Source organism: Camelus dromedarius, chromosome 3 (genome assembly GCF_036321535.1).
Source record: "Camelus dromedarius isolate mCamDro1 chromosome 3, mCamDro1.pat, whole genome shotgun sequence".
Classification (NCBI taxonomy): Eukaryota; Metazoa; Chordata; class Mammalia; order Artiodactyla; family Camelidae; genus Camelus; species Camelus dromedarius.
The window spans coordinates 84,401,866-84,424,021 of NC_087438.1; the positions used below are offsets into that span (position 1 = coordinate 84,401,866).

Consider the following 22,156-nt stretch of genomic DNA (forward strand, 5'->3'; position numbering starts at 1 on the left):
CTAAACGTGCCCTTGCCTACAGATACTCCATGTTTACAGAATATGAACTTTACAAGACCTCTCAGCCATAGTTTTCCAATCTTAAGTGAGTTTTCTCTTTTTCCCTTGCAAATGGAAAAAAAAAGCAGGACAATTTGCAGTCAGGATCAGATGGTCTGAGATAATGTTTGGTTTTATGCACATTGGCCTGTATCAGAGAATCATTCCTGGGAGAGAAACTACAGTTGTCATGCCTTGAGAGAGTCTTTCTCTCTCTTTCTCTCTGTCTCTCTCTCCCCCTCCTTCTCTATTAAGAAGTCTTTAATCTGTGAGGTACACCAGTTGTTGAAACCACCCATCCTGGGCCTGCATCTCAGAAATTATCTGTCGTATTGGCCCAAGATGGAAAGTAGCGTAACCTAGCAGGAAAATTACTAATTTAGCAGCTCTGGAAAATATATTAATCCCATGGTATAGCATAGAGTATGCCAAGGCTGAATATTAAGTGACTAAGAGATTGTTATATACACATGTCATGTTTTAAAAGCAATTATGCTGATCATTTATCCCAAACTAAGTTGAATCCTCTGATGTAGGAGTGCTATTTATTTCACCAATAGAAAAAGCAAATCTAAGAAAAAGTTGAATAGTAAGACTGTACAATTCAAAAGGCTTTAAACACACCTTAGTTTTTGTTGTAGAGTATTAAGAATTTCCTTTAGAGATAAAAATGTTAGATGTGAAAGTCTGCTTAGAAATAACCATTTTATGGTTCAGTAACAGATACATGACATCAATTCACATCAGTGACTAGAGTAGCTTTTAATGAAGATGAAAAAAAGAGACTAGAATTTAAAAGGGGGAAAGGATGGTATTAAAGACAAATACCAGACAAGTACGATTGATTTTATTAAGGCTCTTGGAATAGAATGAGCACCCTAAATCTGAATATCAGAATGTTTTTGCTGGTGCTGTTGTGTTAGACTTTTATAGGGATGAACAGACAAGTTACAGGTGGGCTGACTCACATTTGGAATTGTTCTTTAATCAGGGTAAGTGTAGGTCAGTTAGCTGAACAGGAAATGTTTTTCTCTGTGTCTAGCAAGTTTCAGAGGGACACAGTTCTAATCTCAGCTTTTCATTCATGAGACAAAGAATGGGAAGTTGGAGGGCCTGTGTCTGGTCTTGTCAGCATGTTCAGGCAGAAAGGGAAAAGTCTATGTTTGGCTTTGACGTAGGTAAACAAGGGAGTCACGTGTGAATTTTATGGAGTCTTGAGAAAGAGTGGACAGTGAGTTGGGGATGTGGCTCTCTGTGGTAAGCCATTTCCCAGAACACAAAAAGGTAGCGGTATTTCTCAACCATTGCTGATTTCTGGGAGCACACGCCTCAGGCAGATTTCTCCATTGTAACAGCAAACCAATTCAGACTGGAGGCGCCAACAGGGAGATGTGATATGACCCAAAGGAAGTCAATTCAAATAGATGTGAAGGCATGGAGTCACCCTGTGAGGAAAAAGGCTTTCCATAAAAAGTATCCAGGAAAAAGTGACCTACTGAAGACGATGTGGGTAGAATCCCTAGGAAAAGAGACCAATCCACTGGGCTCAGGTTGTTGTTGAAATATGACTTTTCAATCAAAACTGAAGGTGTGTAGAGGAGGCTTAAAAATAGGCAGAGGGTCTTTCAGGGCCAACGTGAAGAGTGAGCCCAAGTCAACCTCAGGCAGAATAAACCTACGGAGACCCAACTACCAGGTTAAAGTAAATGTAGTTAAATCCAGCCGTGAAACGTATACACTGCCTGTCCAAACAGAGTTTGGATCCAGAGTTCTTCTAGGTATCCCGGCAGCTTTACAGCAGCTTTTGCTCCCTGCTAGTGGCTCTTTACGGAAGAGAAGCACAGGGGAAAGATCCTGGTCCTAAATCAGTTGATTTACCAAAACCCCTTAATCCCTCATAGATAGTTTCTTTGTTTTCACCCCAGGCTGTCTCAGAACACATGGCAAGACACTCATTCATCTAATTGTATTTTTGCACATGGTTTAATTTTTTCCATTTAAAAATACCAACAACAAAATTTCCAATGACCTGTAAAAACACGTAAAGCACAGTATCCCAGGATAATCTCAGTGAATCAGATTAACAATGCGTAAAATTTCTTCTATACCAAATGTTTAAGTTGCTATATTCTAACTTTATTCTCCCCAAGTCTAACTTTATAAGAAGTGCTAAGATAAGCAAAAGGCTACAACTTGCTCCAAGAAGAGAAAAAAGAAGAAATATTGAAGGGAAAAATCACTAGAAAGTGAAGAAATGACCATAGAAAACCGATCAGGCGAGGAATGATAAATTCCTAGTCACACTCAGCTCAGATACACTAAGACCTACAGGTGCAGCAAAGATGAGTATTGTCTAAAGAAATCAAAGATAAGGAGGTGTGTACTGGGGAAAGGAGGCGGGGAGAATGAGTGAGCATGTCCTATAACCAGGTGCAAAACTGGGTAAACCCATGTGTTTCTATAATCATTCCTTTCTCTGTGAAACTCAAAAATGTTCAAAAACTGGGCTTCTAATCATTCTTTGTTACATTTCTTTGCTTTTGATTTTGTAGTTATTTCAGAAATTACAATTGCTATAGAATTTAGACTTCTGTTCCTCATCTATTTCCATACTTCAGCTCTATGGCTTTTTGTAAAATACGTGGAGAAATTTCTCCTGTTTCATAAGATCTACAGTGAAGTATGATAAGTTCATCCATCTTCATCTTATTATTTGCCAAATATCTGGGTATATTGTAGAATGCATTTCCTTGTCCTCTTGTGAGTAGTGGAGCCACATAACTCATTCTGGCCAATGATTTGTGAGCAGAAGTGACTTGTGTGACTTCTGAGCTGGAACATTTAATTCCTGGTATAAGACCCTCAAGTTTTTTCCCCCGCTGGAGTGATCAGCAATATTGTTGTTAGTGGCTGTTTCATTAGGCTTGAATCTTAAGGTGAAAAAGACATGAAGCAGAGATGCAGCTGACCTGGAACTGTCACGTAGCGAGAACAAGAAATACATTTGAAATAATCTATGGAAGTTTCAGGTTGTTGTTGCATGAGTGTTTATTACCACACCATAACCTAACCTATTATGACTGATACAATCACATTTGTATAAGAAGTGTGATCATATTCTTGATATACATAGCTTATAATTACTTATATAAATTTGTACAGCAAATGAAGCAAACTTGACGCCAGAATAAAAGAACAGTCTGACCCAACTGAATGATAAGTCCCAACCAGAAGTCAGAAAGGATCTCAAACAGGGCTGTCTTTAATGATCCAGACTCTGCAATGAGAATTGAAAATCTGAGCCTTTAATACAGAGTTAGATGTTTTATTAAGCAAGTCTACACTTAAAGAATAGGAGGAAAAAAAAAGGATAGTGTCTGCTTGATCACTGGCAGTATTGTAGCAGGCTTATCCAATTTCTGTAGCACAATAAAGAAATATTATGGAAACTGGGTAAAAAGAAAGAAGCAGATGTTTAATTCTAATAATTGAATGAATAATTACATGGCAGCTCTTTGGCAGATGATATACAGTGCAATGAACTTCTGTACTAATTATTTTCAGTAGCTAACTCTTGAATATAAAAATCTGCTGTGTCAAAGATCCAAATATGAGTAGTATGAACTCCCTGGCATTTGATGGGAACTGAGAATTGAATGGGAGGGGATAAGAAATGGACATGAAGCAGAACAATGCTAAGTGCACACTCCATGCTGTGACAGGCATGGAATTCTAAAAAGGGGTAAATCATCTAGTGGTTATGGCTGCTAAACCAGTCCATTGGTACTAACTAGCCTATAGAGGCAGTTGCTTGAATAGAAAACTGAGTATCAGAGACTAGCTGGTAATAAGAAGTGACTGAAGAACTAGGGAGAGCAGTTAAAAGTCAATGTTGTGTTGAGGAAGCTGGCTTTTTTGCCATCCAATCTAAAATCTAGCAGCTCTGTTTCAACCCAATTACTTCACTACTTCCACACTTCGGTATATCAATACTGTGGTTTAGGATTTGGCAGGACTTTGCACAGGAGAAGCAAACCAACAAACAGTCCAAGTAAAAGCAAACTTACCGCTTATGTGGGAAAGTGTGTAAAAGCATAAGTTTTAATCACAGTGTAAAAATAATCACATGGAAACAATGGTAAATATGTGATCAAAAACATGTTAGCAACAGAATAAACCATAACAAAAGAACTATAAAAAACAAGAAAATATCTGAAACATCTCAGAGATTGCTCTTTTAGAATACAGTATGCTATTCCTTTGGCTGCACAAAAAGATAATTTTCTTTCCTGGGGCCACCCAGTTTCTATCCATGCAGCATAATCAAGCTTGTTCTTTTGTTGTTGTTGTTTTTAATGGAGGTACTAGGGATTGAATGCAGGACCTCACACATGTTAACCATGGGCTCCACCACTGAGCTATGCCCAGTCCCAAGCCTGTTTTCTTGTTGTACCATTTACATTGAGTTAACACCTGGTTCACTGTTACAGCTAAGATGTTTGGGCAGTTGGAAGGAGATGTCCACTTACAATTCTTCAAAAAATTACTCCTTCAATAAGTTAAATTTTGATTTTTAAAAAGCAGGCTCTCAAAATATTTAAGAGGATGGTAATAAAAGAATGTTGTGTATAGAACATATTGAGGGTGACACCAATTCCATCAATATCTACTGGATAGAAGCAAGATGTGCTTTTCTCTGAGTTTATATGAGGCGGAAAAAAAAGGCACTTTTATTTTAACCAGATGTGAAAGAATTAAACCCAATATTTTCAAGTATTTTTAGTGCCATATGATGTCATCTGATTTTATATTTTCTGAGGGATGTGTATTTTTAAAAATGCAAAGACACTTTCCATGTATGTACTTAAAGTCTCATATATGATAAATTACAATAAACAAATTACAACACTGCAGAACATGCTTTTGGCTGTTCATGTCAGAAAGCAGAGAGAAATTTAGTTTCTCAGTAGGAAATGTATTAAAAGCATGTGAAATGTCTTCTGCTGGCCTTCAAGGTAGTCCTCATTTCAGTGACTATTGTACTTGTCCAGATATGTCCTTGGCAAAGATTACCTCATGCCATGTCCTCCAAATAGTACAATGGCTTCTTTCCTGAAATGCCAACAAAGCAGCCCCTGCATCACACAGGCACTGCGGGCAGTATTACGTTAGTCATTGAAGGCGCCGCCGTTTTTAAACAACTAGGTCCTTCCTTTTTTATTGGTAATGTTTTCAGTGGCAGTCTTACACACGATACACATCCCCATTGCCACTAACTCTGATAAGGCTTAATTTCCCAGCACTGTGACGCCACTCGTGTCCTCTGGAACTGGCGAGGGAATGAGGACGCCCCTAAACAGATAGAGGAGAACTTACTTCCTCACACTTTTTTTCTGGAGGGGCAACAGGCCAGCAGTCACAAGCTGGAGCAAGAGTGTGGCCCTCCATGGCTTTGCTGAGTGAGCTTCTCACAGACATCTCTCCCGGGAAAGAGATTTCTTAAAACCCATTTAAAGCTTTCCAAAGGGCAAAAGCGAGATGATGCTGAGCCAATGTTAGCATAAATGCTTCCACTCCTCCTAATTTCATCTCGGAAATAAGGAAGGAAAGAGGCAGTCACCACTGCTGACTTGCCGATGTCTCATCCAGCAGCTCCCCACCCGCTCCCAATTAAGAAAGAGACGCTAAGAGCGAAGTTAGTATTACTGCAGGGCCGTCGGTATATTAAAGGTTGTTGAATTAAAAAGCCATTAGTTCAGACCAAAGTCTTCTCCATCCACCACCCACACTTGAGCATAGAACATTCCAGGCAAAGCCCCCTTGCCCTTCCCTCCTTGGCGAAGTCCTCGAGGGTGGGCAGCTCGGCGGGCGGGGTGGGGGGTGGGTGGAGAGCGGAGGGAAGGGAACGCTGGAGGTGAAGACTCGGTGCCAACGCAAAGCACTCCGCCAGGAGCTTCTGAAGCACAACAGTCTCCCAGGACCGTGCCCACGTTCCGCTTCCCTCCTTCCCGAGACTCTTCCCGGCTTAGGCTGGAACCGCGGGATGGTCTGGGGACTAATGAGGTGGCAGCGGCTGACGCAGGGATCACGGTGAGGGGAGATTTCATCTCGCGGGGAGAGGCACTAAGGGAGGGTGGGGGAGCGGAGGAGAATGAGGGAAGCGGGGGCAAAAAGTAGGAGGGGAGGGGAAGGGAGGAGAAAGCCAGTGGAGCAGCGGCGAAGGCAGCAGAGGTACAGGAGCGAAAGGTGAGGAAGAAAGAGCAGGTTCTCGGACCGGCGCCGGCGGGTGGGCGGGGGTCGGGGGCGAGGAGGCGGCGCTGCCGGGACGTGGGCCGCGCGGGGGCCGCCGCGGGGAGGGCGGGGAGGGTCGCCGTCAGTCAGGCCGAGCGGGCTCGCGGGCCGGGGGGCGGGGGCCGGGCGCACAGCAGCGCGAGGGCGCGGCAGCTCCGGCACCCCGGGTTGTGGTGGCCGCGCCCCGGTCCCGGCGGTGCGCCCTTGCCGCGCTCCGCGTCCCTCCGCGCCCGCCGCCCCGGGGCTACCCCCGCCCGCGCGCGCCCGTTGGGGGGCCCGGGGAGCGGCGCCGGCGGCCCGGCCGCATTGTGACGTAGCGGGGCCGCGGCAGCGCCTCTGCCGCCAGCCCGCTTCTGCTGAGAAGGTTTCAGCTCCCGCCGCTGCCGTCCGTCCGTCAGTCCATCCGTCGGTCGGTCCACGCTTTGGAGCCGCCGCAGCGCCCAGAGCCCGGGGTGAGTCCAGGTCTGGGGCGGGAGCCGCGGGGAGGCGGGGGACGGCGGCGCGGGCGGCTGAGCCTTTCCAAGTTTGCACTGGGCGACCTGGGAGGGTATCGCCCCGGCTCCCCCCCGGAGCCCCGGGCCCCCTTTGTGCCGCGAGTCCGGGCTGCTCGAGAAGCGGCGCCGCCTCTGCAGAAAGGGTTTAGGGGGAGGTCTCTATAGTAACGGCGGCGGCGGCAGCCAAGCGGCTGCTCTCCTTGGGGGAGGGGGGAACGGCCCCTGCCTCAATTTCCAAAGGATTGTTCTTTTTATTTGTCCATTCCGTGTGGTGACTGTTCTTGCTGCCACCTCGGATCGTATCGGAGGCAGGGATGGGCAGTGCCGCGGCTCCTAAGAGCTGAGATATCGAGGGTCGAAGTAACAGTAGTAGCAACAGTACCAACAACAACAATAATCGCAAAAGCGGACGCCTGGGGTTGTTACTGCCCAAGGGGAGCCGCTCGCTCGTCCCCCAGCTCCCTGGCTGCCCGTCCTGGCCCAGGAACCGACCGCCACCCTCCGGCGCTATCCTGCGTCCCGGGCTCGTCCGTGTCATTTCTAGCCGGGAATGTTTCTCTCTTGGCCTTCTTTCGTGGTGATGACTTTCGTCTGCAGGTGGTAAGTGAGGTGAACTGGTATTTGGCTATTGTCAAATGCCACGTTTTGTTTATTTCATTTTTACGAAAAGAAAAGAGGGAAAATTATGAGCTATTACTGGCAGCCATACAGTTTCCACAGGAAATACTAGCATTCTTTGAGGAACACGCTACTGCTCACAGCGAAGAAAGTCTTTAGGAAACAAAAAGGCAATAGCATTGTTGCTCATTTTCAATGGACCGCTAGGAAGGGGGGAAACGTGGTGTTTTTTCCTGTGGGAACAGGCTTTCCTTGGGAAAGTTAATTAAGGAAGCTTACTGTTGGCGGTTTTTCACTTGCTGGTGACTGGGCCCCACTCCTGTTGGCTTTTACTGACAAGTGCCCATCACAGAGCCCAGAGGAAGGGAGAACCACTGCAGGACAGTCTCACCACACACCACGTGCTGTGGATCCCAGCCAGGGTGCAGTTTGCAAAATGAAATAAGGGCTGTCTGGGGAGGTTTATGAGGATTACATGTGTGCAGAGTACGTCAGTTCTCCAAGGTGTCACTCTAAACACGTAATTTTCAAGCATGGCTTTCCTTGCTGAATCGGCAGGAAGGCAAAAACCTATTTCTCTCATTATGGAGCAGACGTCCCAGTTGGGAATGGGCTGAAATCTGTATTTCATTTGTACACATTGAAATTGTAAATGGCAAAGAGAACAAGGTGTAGGAAAGCAGTATGCTGATGTGTTCACATCTGGGAGAGAATGTCTGTTGGGTATTTCTGATGCATCTCAATGTTAAACTACATTCGACCTGGTTAGAGTCTAGGGAGACACCTTTAAGGTGTCCTTAAAACTATTTGAAAAGGTGTGACATTTTTGTCACCATCACAGAAGTCTCTCTGGAAGGCAGTATTAACTGAAGATTACCCATAACCAAATATATAGGAGCTCCAAGTCGAGAAACAGGAAGAAGGTGGTGCTTCTTTTAAGGATCTTTGGACCTCTCAGTTAGAAATAAAAAATTTAAAAAAAAAGGGATACAATTTTGAATATAAACTTCATTTTCTCTATACCTAGCATTTCCTGAGAAAAGGTTACAAGATGGTAGATTTGAAATGATGCTGCATTTATTGATTTGACATTTGCCGTGTATTGATGTCCAAAGGGAAGTGATTGAAGCAAATAATTTCTGTGTCTACTGTGTCACAGCTTTGTTGATTCTGAGCAGTTATTCTGATGCAGGTGTACAGTGGAAATGCAGATTAGAGGCCAGGAAACTTTGTGTGCTCTGTTGTGGAAGGAACTGCAGCGGTACTTCACCACTTGTAAGCAGAGGAAAACCCACATAAACATCTAGTACAAACAAATGATCTTTGATATTATCAGAGAAAGCCTGGAGCCATTTTTCTTGCCAGATTGAAGGCATTTCTTGTCAAAAGAGGACATCCCCCAAGGAGCAGGTGCATCATTATGAGAAACACTAGGGAATTTCTCTTTTAAATGCAAAATCTAATTGAACAGCAACAAGAGAATCAGTGACACTCTTAGAATAGAAACCTTGTTTTTGGCAGTCTGTCAGCTTAGGGTTGCAAACCAAATAGGAGAAATATGTGTTTTGGAAGAAAAATAATTTCCTGATGGAAATCAAACATTTGCTTCTGTGAAACTTTTACCTTTATATACTTGTTTCCTTGTGCTTCTTAGATGGTGTGTGGATTCTGCTTATAAGAAGTAATTTTCTGAAAATGAATCAATGAAATGGTTACTTATGTGATATGCACCCTGCATGATTTTATACTTATATGGGTTAGATAACTAGATTTTATATTTTATGGTTTGTACCTAACCATCTCTTTTTTTAAGCTTTTAAAGTTAATGATCAAAATATATGTGGAAATGATGAATGTTGATTGCTATGACTCACGGCTGGGCCCCTGGAAAAGTACTGATTGATTCCTAAATAGTCATTATGCATTCACTCTGTACATACATGGGTCATAAAAATAACATGCAGAGTCTTCTCACATGGAACTTACAAGGGGGTGAATAGGACACATGAAAAATTAAATAAGGGTACAAAACATGAAAAAAGATATTTCATAATTGAGTGTCCAAGACACTGAGTAGTAATTGAAAAGGAATTCCTGGGTTGGGGGGAGGATACAGCTCAGTGGCAGAACGCTTAGCATGCACAAGGTTGTGGGTTCAATCCCCAGTACCTCCATTTAAAAATAAATAAATAAGTAAACCGAATTACCCCCCCAAAAAGCAATTTCTAGAAGAAAGTAACCAAATCAGCTTAGATATTTTATCAGTTATCCATTGCTACCTAACAAATCACCCCCAGATGTAGTTGCTTAAAACAACCCCTACAGCTCATGACTGTGGTCGGCAGCTCAAGTTGGGTCCAGCTAGGTGGTTCTTCTGCTGGTCTTGGTTGAGTTCCTCAGATATCTTCAGCCAGCTGGTAGTTTGGATGATCTCGGATGGCCTCGTTTCTGTCTGGTGGTTATTAGGCCAGGTTAACAGGTGCCTGGGCATGTGCCCCGAATGCTCCAGCTGCCTAGCCTGGACTGCTTCATCTGGCAGTCACCCAGTGTTTCAAGAGCAGCGAAAGAGTAAACCCCAGTTCAGGGTGATTTTTAAGCTTCTGCTTGTATTTGCTACCCTTATATTGGCCAAATCAAATCACAAGGTCACCCCCAGATTCAAGGGGTGTTGAAAGACGCCACTTATGGCCAGAGAGAGCTGCAAAAAATTGTAGCAACTTTCTGTTGTTGTTGCAATCTAGTACATGTTTGAAAACACTTGTCTTAGCAAATGTTTTCTGCTGAGGAGTAGCGTACTGTAAGATAGTGTTCCTGTAGACAGCCCAGAATTAAGGTTAGGGAATTAGCCTATAAATCAGTGTCCTGTAATCTTTGTTCTGTAAAGCATAGGTAGAAGAGGAGTGACACAAAGATAGCAAAAGTTTAGCCATATCCTCTGCCAGTGGTGTTGGGATGGTTTGGAGACAGTAGGCTGGTAGCGGAGTCAGCAAACCATTGTTATGAGGTGAGGAGGGCTCTAACAAAAGGGGAGACAGAAAATGGAAAGGAAGGGATCGATCTGGGAGGTCCCATATTTAGGATTAGGTGACTGATTGCAGAAGGTTAGTGAAAGCCTTGAGTCAAAATCATTCTGAGATTTAAAAAAGCTTAAGTAACTGAAAGAATGATTGGGCTGTTGTGAGAAAAAGAGAAATCAATAAGTGATTTATTTGGGGGGAGGAGAAAAATTCAGTTCCAGGAAGGTTGATTAAAGGAGATAAATTGAATGTGAAAGTGCTTTATAAGCTGCAGAGTATGCTATGAATGTTAGTATTGCTTAGTGTCTAAATCACAGTGGATTGTATACAGTTAAGTTTCTCTAGTTGTAAAGCAACAGAGAACAAAATGCAACCTGGAGGACATCCTAAGGGTCAAAGGCGAGTCAGAAGCACTCTCAGGAGAGGAGCAAAAGTACGCTGGGAGGCAGGGGAGGAGGAACTGATGTTCTTTTTCCTGAAGCACACAGCTGGAGGTCTGCTCTTGGAAGCGCTGCCTTTGGACTTAGCCTAGCAGGAAAGAGAACACCTTTGGCCTGGTTTGAGTGGCAGGCCCACTGCTGAGCCAGAAGCATTGACTGACTGCCCCTCCTAAGACAGCACACAATGGGAAGTAGGTGGTACTTCCACAAAGGACTTGGGAGCACTCTGTCAGAATTGGGAATGGACTCAGGGTGGCAAAACCAGCAAATATCCGCCAGAGGCGGAGTCTTGGAGATTTATTTGGGCAGAGCGACTGGGAAGCAGGCAAGGCAGAAGGTGACAATTTAGGCATATTTACATAGAGGTATCAGTGCATTTCTGGCGTTTCTGTCTGGCGGTTAAACCCCTGCTAATGGCAAGGTTTTCTCATGGAGGGAAAGTAGAGCCTGGCAGGAGAGCCCGGCACAATGTGCCATCCAGGCTTTTCCATACGTGTCAGTGGGTGTTTTGTTAGAGAGCAGAGGAATGTACAACCATTCTATTCCGTCTTTCACCTAAGGCCTCAGTCGAGGTGCTGCTCACCAGCCTTGTTTCATAGATGGCAGTCTGAAATTCAGGTGGCATCCTTCACATCAAGTGCAGCTGCCGGGCCAGACAGAGACACCTGGCCTCTGTAACGTCACACAGTTAGCCTGCACAGCACACACAGCTGCACTTCGTGGAAGGGCCTTGGATGGACCGGCTCAAACCCAAGTGTATACTTGTATAGTTTCTATTGCACAAGCCTAAGAACCCTGAAGATATTGAATAAATGTTAACTTAATGAGTGAATGTGCCATTATCTGCTGCAGTAACATTTTCAAAAAAAATCTGGTCTGGCTTTTCATGATTCTCGGAAGAATTTGCTACAAAGACCCTAAATGCCTTTTGTAGATTTAAATGTTTTAAGGTACTAGTGTCACAGTAATGTAGGTCTTTATGATCCACCACTTACAAAAATAGGCTTTTTTTCTTTGAAACAGTTGTCTTTACTCTTTGTGTTTGTCAGGACTCTTGGCAGCAAGTCATACAGAAACCAAATGTTCAAGTAGGAAGGGGCATATCCTGGTTCCTTGGAAAAGTTCAGGAAGGATCCAGTTCTGATTTTTGGTCTTCTTTGTGGTAGTGAAATGGTCATCAGCAGCTTTAGACTTAATCTCTATGGAAAAAGATAATAATTCAGGATTAACTCTCATTAGACTACTTTGATCATATGCCCACGCCTGAGCCAGTTCTAATGGCCAGAGATTGGGAACGTGCTGCCTGGCTTGGCCTTGATGATGGGCCCAGTCCTGGAGCCTTGGGGGATGGGAGGAAGGCCTGTGTGAGGAGTGGGTCCAGCGTGAAGGATGTGCCAGTGAGGGTGGTCAACAAAAGCCTCCTAAACTGAATGCCGTGACAGCAGGAAAGGGGTGGTTTTTAAAGAGAAAATATTGAAAAGAAAAGAGTAGGTGCTGTGTAAGCAGAAACGGCTGATATCTCCGGTTCCACCTGTTTTCCCTGGAGGACACAGCACAGCCCACTAAGCCACCGAGCCAGAAACCTGGGAGTATGCCTGATCTGATCATCTCCCTTCCCTCCTCCCCCTTATCAGTCACCAGGGCCTCCTTCTCCATCTCTGTCTTACTCTTCCTCCATTATTTTAGCCACTCCCTGTTTCACTCCTCACAAGTTGCCTCTAGAATGCTGCCTCCAGTCTCTCTGCTGCCAGGCCATCCGTCTCACCACCGCCTGAGTACTCTTTCTAAAGAACAGACAGATAAAATCGAATCATGACTCCGTGGTCAAAAGGTGCAGACTTCCAGCTGCAGAATAAATAAGTCTCAGGGATGTAATATACAGCATGTGGACTATAGTTAATAATAATATATTGCATATTTGAAAGTTGCCAAGAAAGTAGATCTTAAAAGTCCTCATTGAAAGAAAAAAGGTTGTAACTATGTGCAGTGATGGATGTTAACTAGACTTATTGTGGTGATCATTTCACAGTATATGCAAATATCAAATCATTACATTATACACCTGAAACTAATATAATGTTATGTGTCAGTTGTATCTCAAATGAAAAAAGGAACCATTCAAAACTTCATAGCCCTGGGGAAGAAGTTCAAGCTGTTAACCATAAATTCCAGGGTTCCCCACCATGTGTGTCCTGTCTCCTGTTGGATGCAGAGGATGGATGGGAGGAAGGGTGTGAAGCAGACTGCCCATGTGATCCCCATGCTGTGCTGACTTATTTAACATTAAGTTCGTCAGATGTCCATTTTCTCTTATTTTCATGCTTTTGCATGTGCTGTTGTCTCTGTGGAATATTATTTCTCTTTTCTTGATCTAGTGAACATCTCCTTCCAGACACAACCCAGGTGTTATTCTTTCAAGACCCCTTTGCTGAATACCCTCCCCTGCCCAGCCCCTGCCTGGGACTTGACCCTGTGGTGCAGCATTGGGAGCACTTGCCTGGCTCTCCTGCTGGTCTGAATGGCTTGAGCGCTGCACCGCACCGTGCTTCCTCGTCTTTGTATATCCCTGTGCTGAGTACAGTGCCTCTCACATCAGATATGCAGAATAATTTTTAAATGCATTTTAAATGCAGAATCACTAATCGTCAGGTTTTTAAGGTGATTTTATAGGTTTATTCTATTTCCTTTACCTTGATTCTTGCATTTGCATCTTGGAATATTGGACACAAAGGCAGGTTCTTTTTGAAATTGCTGCTCAGACACTTTTGCAATTCTCCCAGCTGTTGATGTGCTCATTTCCTCCTTGTTTACTAAGAACTACCATAAGAAAGAGGTGGAGAAATGTCAGTGACCCCAAGTTAATCTCAAGGCTGGACTCTATGGCTCAGAGGTTTGTCTTCTTACCATAAAGAGGATATGTAATTGTTACTGTCTGTGAGGTACTTACTACTATGTGTCAGGGACTTAGCAGAGGCTTTACAGTTATTTTCTTACTGAATCCTCACAGCAGCCCTGGAAGGAGGTATTAACCTTTATCATCCTTTTTCTCCATATGAGGAAACTAAGATTTAAACAGTTGAAGCAGCTTGCTGGCCACTAAGCTCCCTGTTCCTGGAGGTTGCCAGTCTGCCAGGCACTCATCTGGGTTGTTGAGGAGTAGGTCCAGTCTCTGTTTGGGCTCTTCCAACTCATCTATTAAGATATTTTGTTGTTGTTCTGAAATGAAATGACCACTTCCTAAGAATAAAACATTCCAGCTGCCTCCTTTGGCCATCAGTTTTGTCAAACATACTGTGGAAAAAGATATTTAAAGAGGTAGGACTCCAGTGCTACATGTTTTTGAAATTAAGGTGAACTTCTACCTTGGAAGTTCCAGCCATGTTCCTGTGATTCTGCTGTTGCCAGATACTAAAGGCCTCTTACAGAGGCTGTACTGTTGCGTGTAAAATGCGGGCCTCTTGATCAGACATGGAAGAGGCTTAGTTCTGAGAACCACACCGAAAGTTACACCATAGATGTACAAAATGAGCTAAACACTTTGGAAGCCACAGAAGCTGAAGACTGCTCCTTAACCTGTTTTCAGTCTCGGAGTCTTTTCAGTTCTGATGAAAGCTAGGGATTCTTTCCTTAGAGAAAAAAGATGTGCACACACTCACACACACCGCTTTGTGTTTGATTTTGAGTTTCCATCTGTGGATTTCCTGGGGCTCCATGGACTCCAGGTTAAAAACCTTGCTTAAAAGCTATAATCTGGAAGGACGATAATAGCTGTTGTTGAGTGTTTACCACGTATCACCTGTTACCATTTATTGTGTTCACCATGTGCCAGTCCTTTCTGAAAAGCACATCATAGCCAACTAACCCCCTAAGATGTGCATTATGAGCCCTGTTTTAAGCTGTGAAGAATGAAGTTTGGAGAAGGAACTTGCTTGACTCCCAGCTGTCAAGTGGTTGAGAATGGAATTAAACGCAGAACCTCGACCCGCGTCACTGCTGCTTGACGCGGCCTCCACGCCATTCACCTTACCAAGGGAGACCCGAGGCCCGAGAGCCGGCCAGTGAAACTTCCCGGCCTCTGCTAGTCCTCACCTCTCTCAGCCTTCCCTGCCCTGTCCAAAGTTGGTCAGTAGCTGCTTCGGCCGCCAGAGCCTCCTGGAATGTTTCTCGTACTTCTCCTGCTGGGAGCAGAGGAGGGCTGGGAAGGCCTCAGCTCGCTGTCCTCCGCCACCTGCCACGACTCTTTCGCACACAGAGGAGGTTACATTCTTAGAGCGATCATTGAGACTGCTCCACCGTCCCTGGGTGCGCGCCTCACTGGTTCCTGAGTGCCGGCTGCACACCTGGAACCTTAACTCAGTGTATGCGCAACATCACAAATACTGCATGTTCCCCGCTTGAACCCGTCCTCAGGCATTTGCTTTGGGCCCCAGAGTGCCGGGCTCCATACTCCGTACTCAGAGCTGTGGTCCCAGCACCACACAGATGTGGTTCCTGAGCTCACAGCACTAACATCTGACTCAGATCTAGCCAAGAAGGGGACTAATTAAGAATTTAAATAAAGTGTGATAGATTGGATGAAAAGGAAGTGTAAAGAATTTGTTCTATACCAATTTCCATTCATTGCAGCTTCAAAACACTAGTACCAAATGTGTCTGCTTCTTGAGCCCTTTCCACCTTGCCTCAGGGTGTTCAGAGAGCTTCAGGTTTCCAGAGACTTCCTCAGCAGAGTAAGGAGACACTGCAGGGCAGTTCCTCCCAGACGCCGGTTTGCAGATGAGAAGGCAGAGGGAGCATAAGACAGGCTGTAGGTAGGGTGAAGCTGGGGCTGGTGAGTGGGTCTGGTTGGTCCCCTGCTGAGCACAGCTCCCTGTAAACCATGGGCTGCTTCTCATTTACTAGGGATGTGACTCTTGTCCTTGTTTCGGCCTTCATGTTGTGGTCTCTGTGCTGCAGATGAATCGGGCAGGTAAGTGCTCTTCAGGAAGCAGACACACCGCCAGCCCCTGCTTCCTCTCCAGAGCCGCTCCTGGGTTCCCGTGTGTCACCTCTTCTCTCATCCACGGCTGCCTCTCCCTGCTCACCCGCCAGCCTGAGACAGCCTCCTGGGCTTCCTCCCCAGTGTCTGCTTGTGACCAGAACTGGCTGCTAGAGATAGGAGGATCCTCGGATGCGAGCTCCATAGGTCACTTCAGATTTTCTAGCAGGCTCAGTAGGAAAAGTAAAAGAGAACAGGTGAAATTAATGTTAATAATAGTTTACTTAGCCTAATATATCCGAACTATTAGTATTGCCCACTTAAGCTATATTAAAAAAACAACGTTAACTACATTCTTTGCATCCTTTTCCCCCAAACTTTTTGAAATTTGGCTGTATTTTATTCTTAATCTAGACTAGCCACACTTGCAGTGCCCAGTCGCCCCATGTGGCTGGTGGCTCCCATGGTGGACTGCAGGCTTGGGCTCTAATGAGGCCCTGGGAGTCCCAAGGGCAGCCGCAGCACCTGCCACCTCTTTCTCCCCAGCACTTAGCTTGCGCCTCTTCTGTTTCCCCGATGGGAGGTGTTGTACTCGGCTGTCTGTGCTCTCGAACCTGGGCCCTTGAGGGTAGGGAATGTGGACATCATCTTTCTGTCCCCAGGTATAGAGTGCAGTGTTTAGTAGGCCCACCATTGGCATTTGTGACTTTGAACACATTAATGAGGTGGGGAGAGTTATTTGTAACCCCAGGAGCTGAAGGGATTTGTTGGTAGGGGCCACCTCCCCAGCCCTGGCTCCTGCCTTTCAGTCGCAGGCTGTGTCCTAGGCCACTGAACCACATTGGAGTCAGACTGAATGGACAGGGGGCTGCTACAGTCAGAAGGGACATTCTTGCCTAGAATTCTGCTGAGCTTCTGTGTGTCTCATTTATTAGCTTAAAGCTTCATCTCCTCTAATATTGAATAGTAAGGGAACTTACCTGTAGTCTAGCATGTTAAATTGGAACGATCTTATTTAACAAGAAGGGAAAAAAAAAAATAGGACAGACCAAACAGCAAAACAAAACTCATCCACTGAACAAACCTCCTACTGAGATCACAAAAAAGGCCAACTGACATCTAGAACATTAAACATACAAAGAATAGTCTGCATCAAGCAGCAGCTAGAGTCATAATGATGAGATTTCTCTCTGTTTCCAGTGGTTTTGCAGTCATCACTATTTCCCCTGAGAGAACGGGAGATTTATGTCCTGAGTAAATTTGCCCTTGTACGTACAGTATTTAAATTTTGCAAGTACTGTTAACCAACTAAGTGTATGTGCTTGCTTGTCTATTGTACCCCTAATGATAAAGGTCACTTAAAATAATTCACTCAGCCAAGTCTCAAAGGTTGGCACTCCCAGAAAACCATACTAACTACTTATTCAAATCAATTCAAAGTTTGAAAAGAGAAGAAAATATTAGTGTTTGATCTGTTAAGTCATAAAAGGATTTTTAAGAAGGGCTTCTTGTCTCATAAAAGAGAATGGTTACCTCAGGCCCTCTCAAAGATTACGGTGAAATAGAAAGTGGGATTAGTCCTAACCTCCAGTTTACCATTGATTCCCATTTTCAACCTGGAAAGCTCGTTGACCTGCTTGAGGCTTTTGTTTTTCAGAGTACATACAGGGAAACATAAGTCCTCCTGTCACACACCATGTAGGAAGAGGATGACTGAAGTCTAGAAAATGTTTTGACCAATTCCTCAAAAAAACAAAATAAAACAATGATTTGGAGCAGTTGGAGGGCAAAGTAGCTGCCAATATTTTTGCAAAGTAAATTCTAAAAAGTTAGAAAAATCATAGCATACATCCTATTGTAGGTAACTAAACACTCACCGTGTCTAAGTAATTTGAAGGTCTCTTTTTAATAAGTCAAGGATGGTTCAAAACAGACAATGCTTTTCATCTGTTGGCTCCGGTTTGGGCAATGCGGCTTTCATTTGAGTCTCTTTAAAAAGAACTCACGCCTCTCTGAAACTGCAGTGTCCTCTGTCCAACACGACAGCTCTGGTGTGCTGTGTTGGTGTAATTGAAAACCTATAAAAAGGCTGAGAGCTACTTTTTGAATTGGCTCAGTGGACTTGGACTGGATTTGTCAAAGTGGTGAAAGGTTTAAAGGAATTTTCATAAATGAGGTCTCCAAGCTGTGTTTTAGTCATGCAGTTCCAGTGAACTCCACGGCCTGTGAACTCGGAGAACGACGCCTCAGAGAAGAGCAGTCATATCAAGATGGAAATAAATGATTCATTCTCATTCCACGAGTTCTGCAGACATAAGCACTCTTAGCCGCTGATCATCATAATTTAGCAGTACTGTTGTGCACTAAAAATACAATTTAAAAGCCTAATCTTTAATTAAGTTGAGTACTCGCAGATTAACATGTTAGAAATCTTGGGCACTGGATAGAGCATAATGTTTACTCCTGTTGCAGGGGAGTAGCCCAGCTCTTCACAAGCTGCAGATTGATTTGATAAGAGGAGGGATGTAAGCTGTCAATGATTCTTCTTTGTTTCTGTTTCATAATGTATGTAAATGTATTTCATGCAGCAGAAGTCCTGCACACTCAGAGCTTTCGTTGGTAATAGAAAGCACAGGTGTGTGCACCTAAGTAAATGTGCGGAGAATATTGGCAAGAGTGATTTTACCTAGAGCTCTTAGATGAAGTAAGCTTTGTCGAATATTTGAATTTGTAATTTGAGTATTTGAGTTTGTAATGAAGTGAATTTGTTCATTTGTTAGAATCATTGAGAAAATAGATTGTTCTTTAGAATATAATTACCACAAGACTAATTGATGGTTTTGCGTTCTTGCCCTTAGTGGGAAACTGTCAAATTAGTAGAAAAATTGGATCTAGGTTGATGGTTTTCCAAAATCATTAGAACTTGCGTGTAGAAAATCAGCTCTGCTATTCTTTCCCCCCTTCCCCCCTTTGGTGGACCTCACCGTGTGACATTTCGTAGAATAGTTTTTAAAAATGCAAAAAGCTAATGCTTGCACAGCGTGAAAGGGAGTAGCTGTGCCAGCTTACTTGCCTTGTCCCTGGAAAAGACAAAAGATTTCTAAGTGCTATTTCAGTCAGGATCAGGCATGAAAGAGTGGCCTCCCCAAGCTCAAAAGCAGAACTAACAAAAATCCCCAGGGGGGAATTTCTGATCCATTTGGGGCAGGCCCTTGTACAGAGGGCTATTTCAAAGCAGAGGCCTTCCCTAAAAGATGGAGAATAGCAGAATATTGATTGTCTAGAGGAACAGTATTAGCCTTTGGATGGCTTGTCCTTATTACAGGATTTTATTGTGTGTTCAAACTCAGAACAACCTGGGGAGGGACCAGGTGCTGTTGAGGGCAGGACCCTGACTGAACTCTAGGCTATGTGCCCACAACGTCTCCTGGTGAGTAACATGCTTTAAACTTCCCTCTGGATACTTGTTGACTCATTCCTGTAGAAAGCCACTTGTTGATTTTAGTAAGAACGTTCTCTCAGTCTGCGCAAGTACGGAGCACAGTTTCAGGCACATACTATATGATCAGTATATACTGGCTGAGTAAATAAATCCTTCACCCTGTCTTGCAAGTAAAGGTATTAATAATATAAGACCTAAGGCTTAGTCCATTGCAGTAAGTAGAGGTTAAAGGCTTGTCTTCTCAAAAGATACCATCATGTAACCTGTGTTGTTTATACTCAGAACATCCCTGTGAAGCAGGATACTGTCAAACAAGTGGACAAAATGCCACGTGGTGGAAGATTTCACTGCTCAGCCGCTAGTTGGAATAGGTGGCGGAATTGTAAGAGCTCTTGATGCTAAAAGGAATAGTAATGAGATGGGAAGATAACAAAACTGGCACACAGATGACAAGCTTCTGGGGGGTGGTGATAATTTCCTGTCATTCTCAATGTCAACCGAAGCACCCAACAGCATGCTTACAAATGGTATGGGGTAAGGATGGTGGCTGGAGGCAGACTGCTATTCCAGTTATGAGCATGGATTTGAGTCTCAGAGCTTCTTACTGTGTGTGTGATTTGGAGCAGCTTACTGAACCTCTTGTTATTTTGATATTGTTTCTTCTTTCACTAACCAGTATTGATTGCTTTATTTATTCAAGGTAAGTTTTGGATGATGGGGATAAAATGGAACCATGCATATCTGATCCACTGTCTTCTTGTCTCCACCTGCTCTGTGTGCTGGTTGGGTTTGGCCAATGGGAGGCATCAAGAGATTAACAGACAGATAGGGAGAAAGAGTTTGAGCTCTTCATTCCTTGAGTTCCTTCCTTCTCAGGTCACCTCCCTAGACTGTTAGCCACTGCTTCCGGCAAGCAGCCGTCCTGAATTCTGGTAACTGTGCCCTCCCCTAGACACTTCATATTGATAACTGCTCCCCTTTAGTCTTGCTAGCTCAGGGTACTGCCCCATCTCTTGTTTCTCCAAGTCCTGCCCACACCTTTGCAAATGACCTCTTTATTAAAATAGAGTTGAATTGCACTTGACTGTGCCACCTGTCTCCTCTCGGGAACCTAACACAAGTGAGGGAACTTGACACAAATAATTTGTCTCAGAGGGTGTTGTAAGAATCACGTGAGTTAGATAGAAATTAAAACAGTGATTGGCTTATAGTAAGTATTCAAGAAGGTTAAGTATTATTATCATCATCAGTTTTTTTAAACAAAAGTATTGGGTTTGTCATTAATTGTTTTAACAATGTTTTAAAATTTTAAAAGGGTGACAGAACAACTATCATCTTATAAATGTTAAAAATGGGAAAAGTGAAACAGAGGAGTCAATGGCTAAGATCACACAGCGCTTCAGTTTTACAACTGAAAGATGAAGATTTTTGACCTTGTTTCTTTGCACAGGATACAGAGTCACAGCATGTCTGGAAAAGAAAGTTGCAACTTCAGAGTATTTAGTAAATTAAAACATAACCTACTTGGGATAAGTGGGTGTACCTAATGTAATAACAGCCTATTCATGACCACTAAATGATAATTGGACTGAATCATGAATAGCTCAGCATCTTCACCTTAATTACTGTAATTAGCCAGGGCTAAGCATTTCCACATTTATACCCTCTTGGTATTGACAAGACAGTTGATCCTTAGGATTGAACTCCTTCTAGATTCTTGAGGGTAAATATGTTTGTTTATAATCAAAGATTAATAGGAGACCAGCATTTTGATGCTTGTATTGTAGATTTTCTGCACTTACACCTTTTTCTTACTTCCATCTTAGAGTTCTCATTCTCAAGTCTTGTAAAATAGGGTCACTCTGTAATATTTAGAGCCATCTCATCTTTAAGTTGTAGTATACTCAAACTGTCAAGAATGAAAACTAACAGATTCCCTGAAGAAGTAGTGGTCAGTTTGAAAAACAAAATGTCCTACAACTTTTTTCGGTTTGGTAATAAATTTCTCATAGTTGTTGAAATTTCAGACGATATACATGATTCTCTCAATGTCTTGGAAAAAATGTAGATGTATTCTCTAACAAACTAAGAAATAAAGTGAATTTCAGAAATGTCTCTTTTGTACAGTTAAGTAGAGTCAAGGGAGGACTAGCAATTTGAAAGGCCTGTTGATGTCAGTCTGAATAAGGATTTACAGGTTGTCTCTTCTATTCAAGGAGCTGTTACTTCTGGAGGGAATGATTGTCCTTTGAATGTTTGGATTTCTTTTTATTCTTTAGCATTTTCTTTAAAGTTAAACCCGTGTAGGGTTTCTGTCTTCTTTCTTCATAAAGAATATCCCTTTCATATATTGGGCACTTAACAGATATAAACTTTCTCAACTATTTGTTTGTTTGCTTCATGTCTTTGACTTGTCCTTTCTGGAAGAGAGATTATATCAAAGTGACCTCTCACTTGATGGCTAAGGAGGCCTCCTGTTGCTTCCTTTCACTCATTAGATTTCATCTCTCTCTTTTTTTTTTTTTTGCCTTGAGTGAAATACAGTGGTATATTCACTGAGAGGAACTAGAGTATTCATAGTAATTATTATTCTAAATGGTTACACTCTTTTCACCACATCAGTGTGTCGACATGCATACTGGTAACATGGGAATAAATTAAAATTCTTTGTAGATCATACTGAAAATATCACAGTATACCCAAGAACCTTCTGTGGCTGCTTGCCAAACAGAAGTAATCATAGACTCTTTAGAGTAATGGATGATGTTTGCAGAAGGAGGACATGCTGCTTTATGCCGTCATTCTGTAAACGTGCTTTTATACCTTTTCCTGTGTAGCTG

At 43.4% G+C, this 22,156-nt stretch overlaps 1 protein-coding gene across 2 annotated transcripts in view; it reads left to right on the plus strand.

The window, feature by feature from the left end:
- Positions 1–6,615: 6,615 nt before the first annotated feature.
- SNCAIP (synuclein alpha interacting protein) overlaps positions 6,616–22,156 on the plus strand; it is a 141,033-nt gene continuing 125,492 nt past the window's right edge. Inside the window, exon 1 of one of the 2 annotated variants that reach the window (XM_064483446.1) lies at positions 6,616–6,782. The gene's annotated coding sequence lies outside the window, so the exon portion shown is untranslated. The remainder of the gene's footprint in view (positions 6,783–22,156) is intronic. The other variant, XM_031448896.2, reaches the window with a different exon arrangement.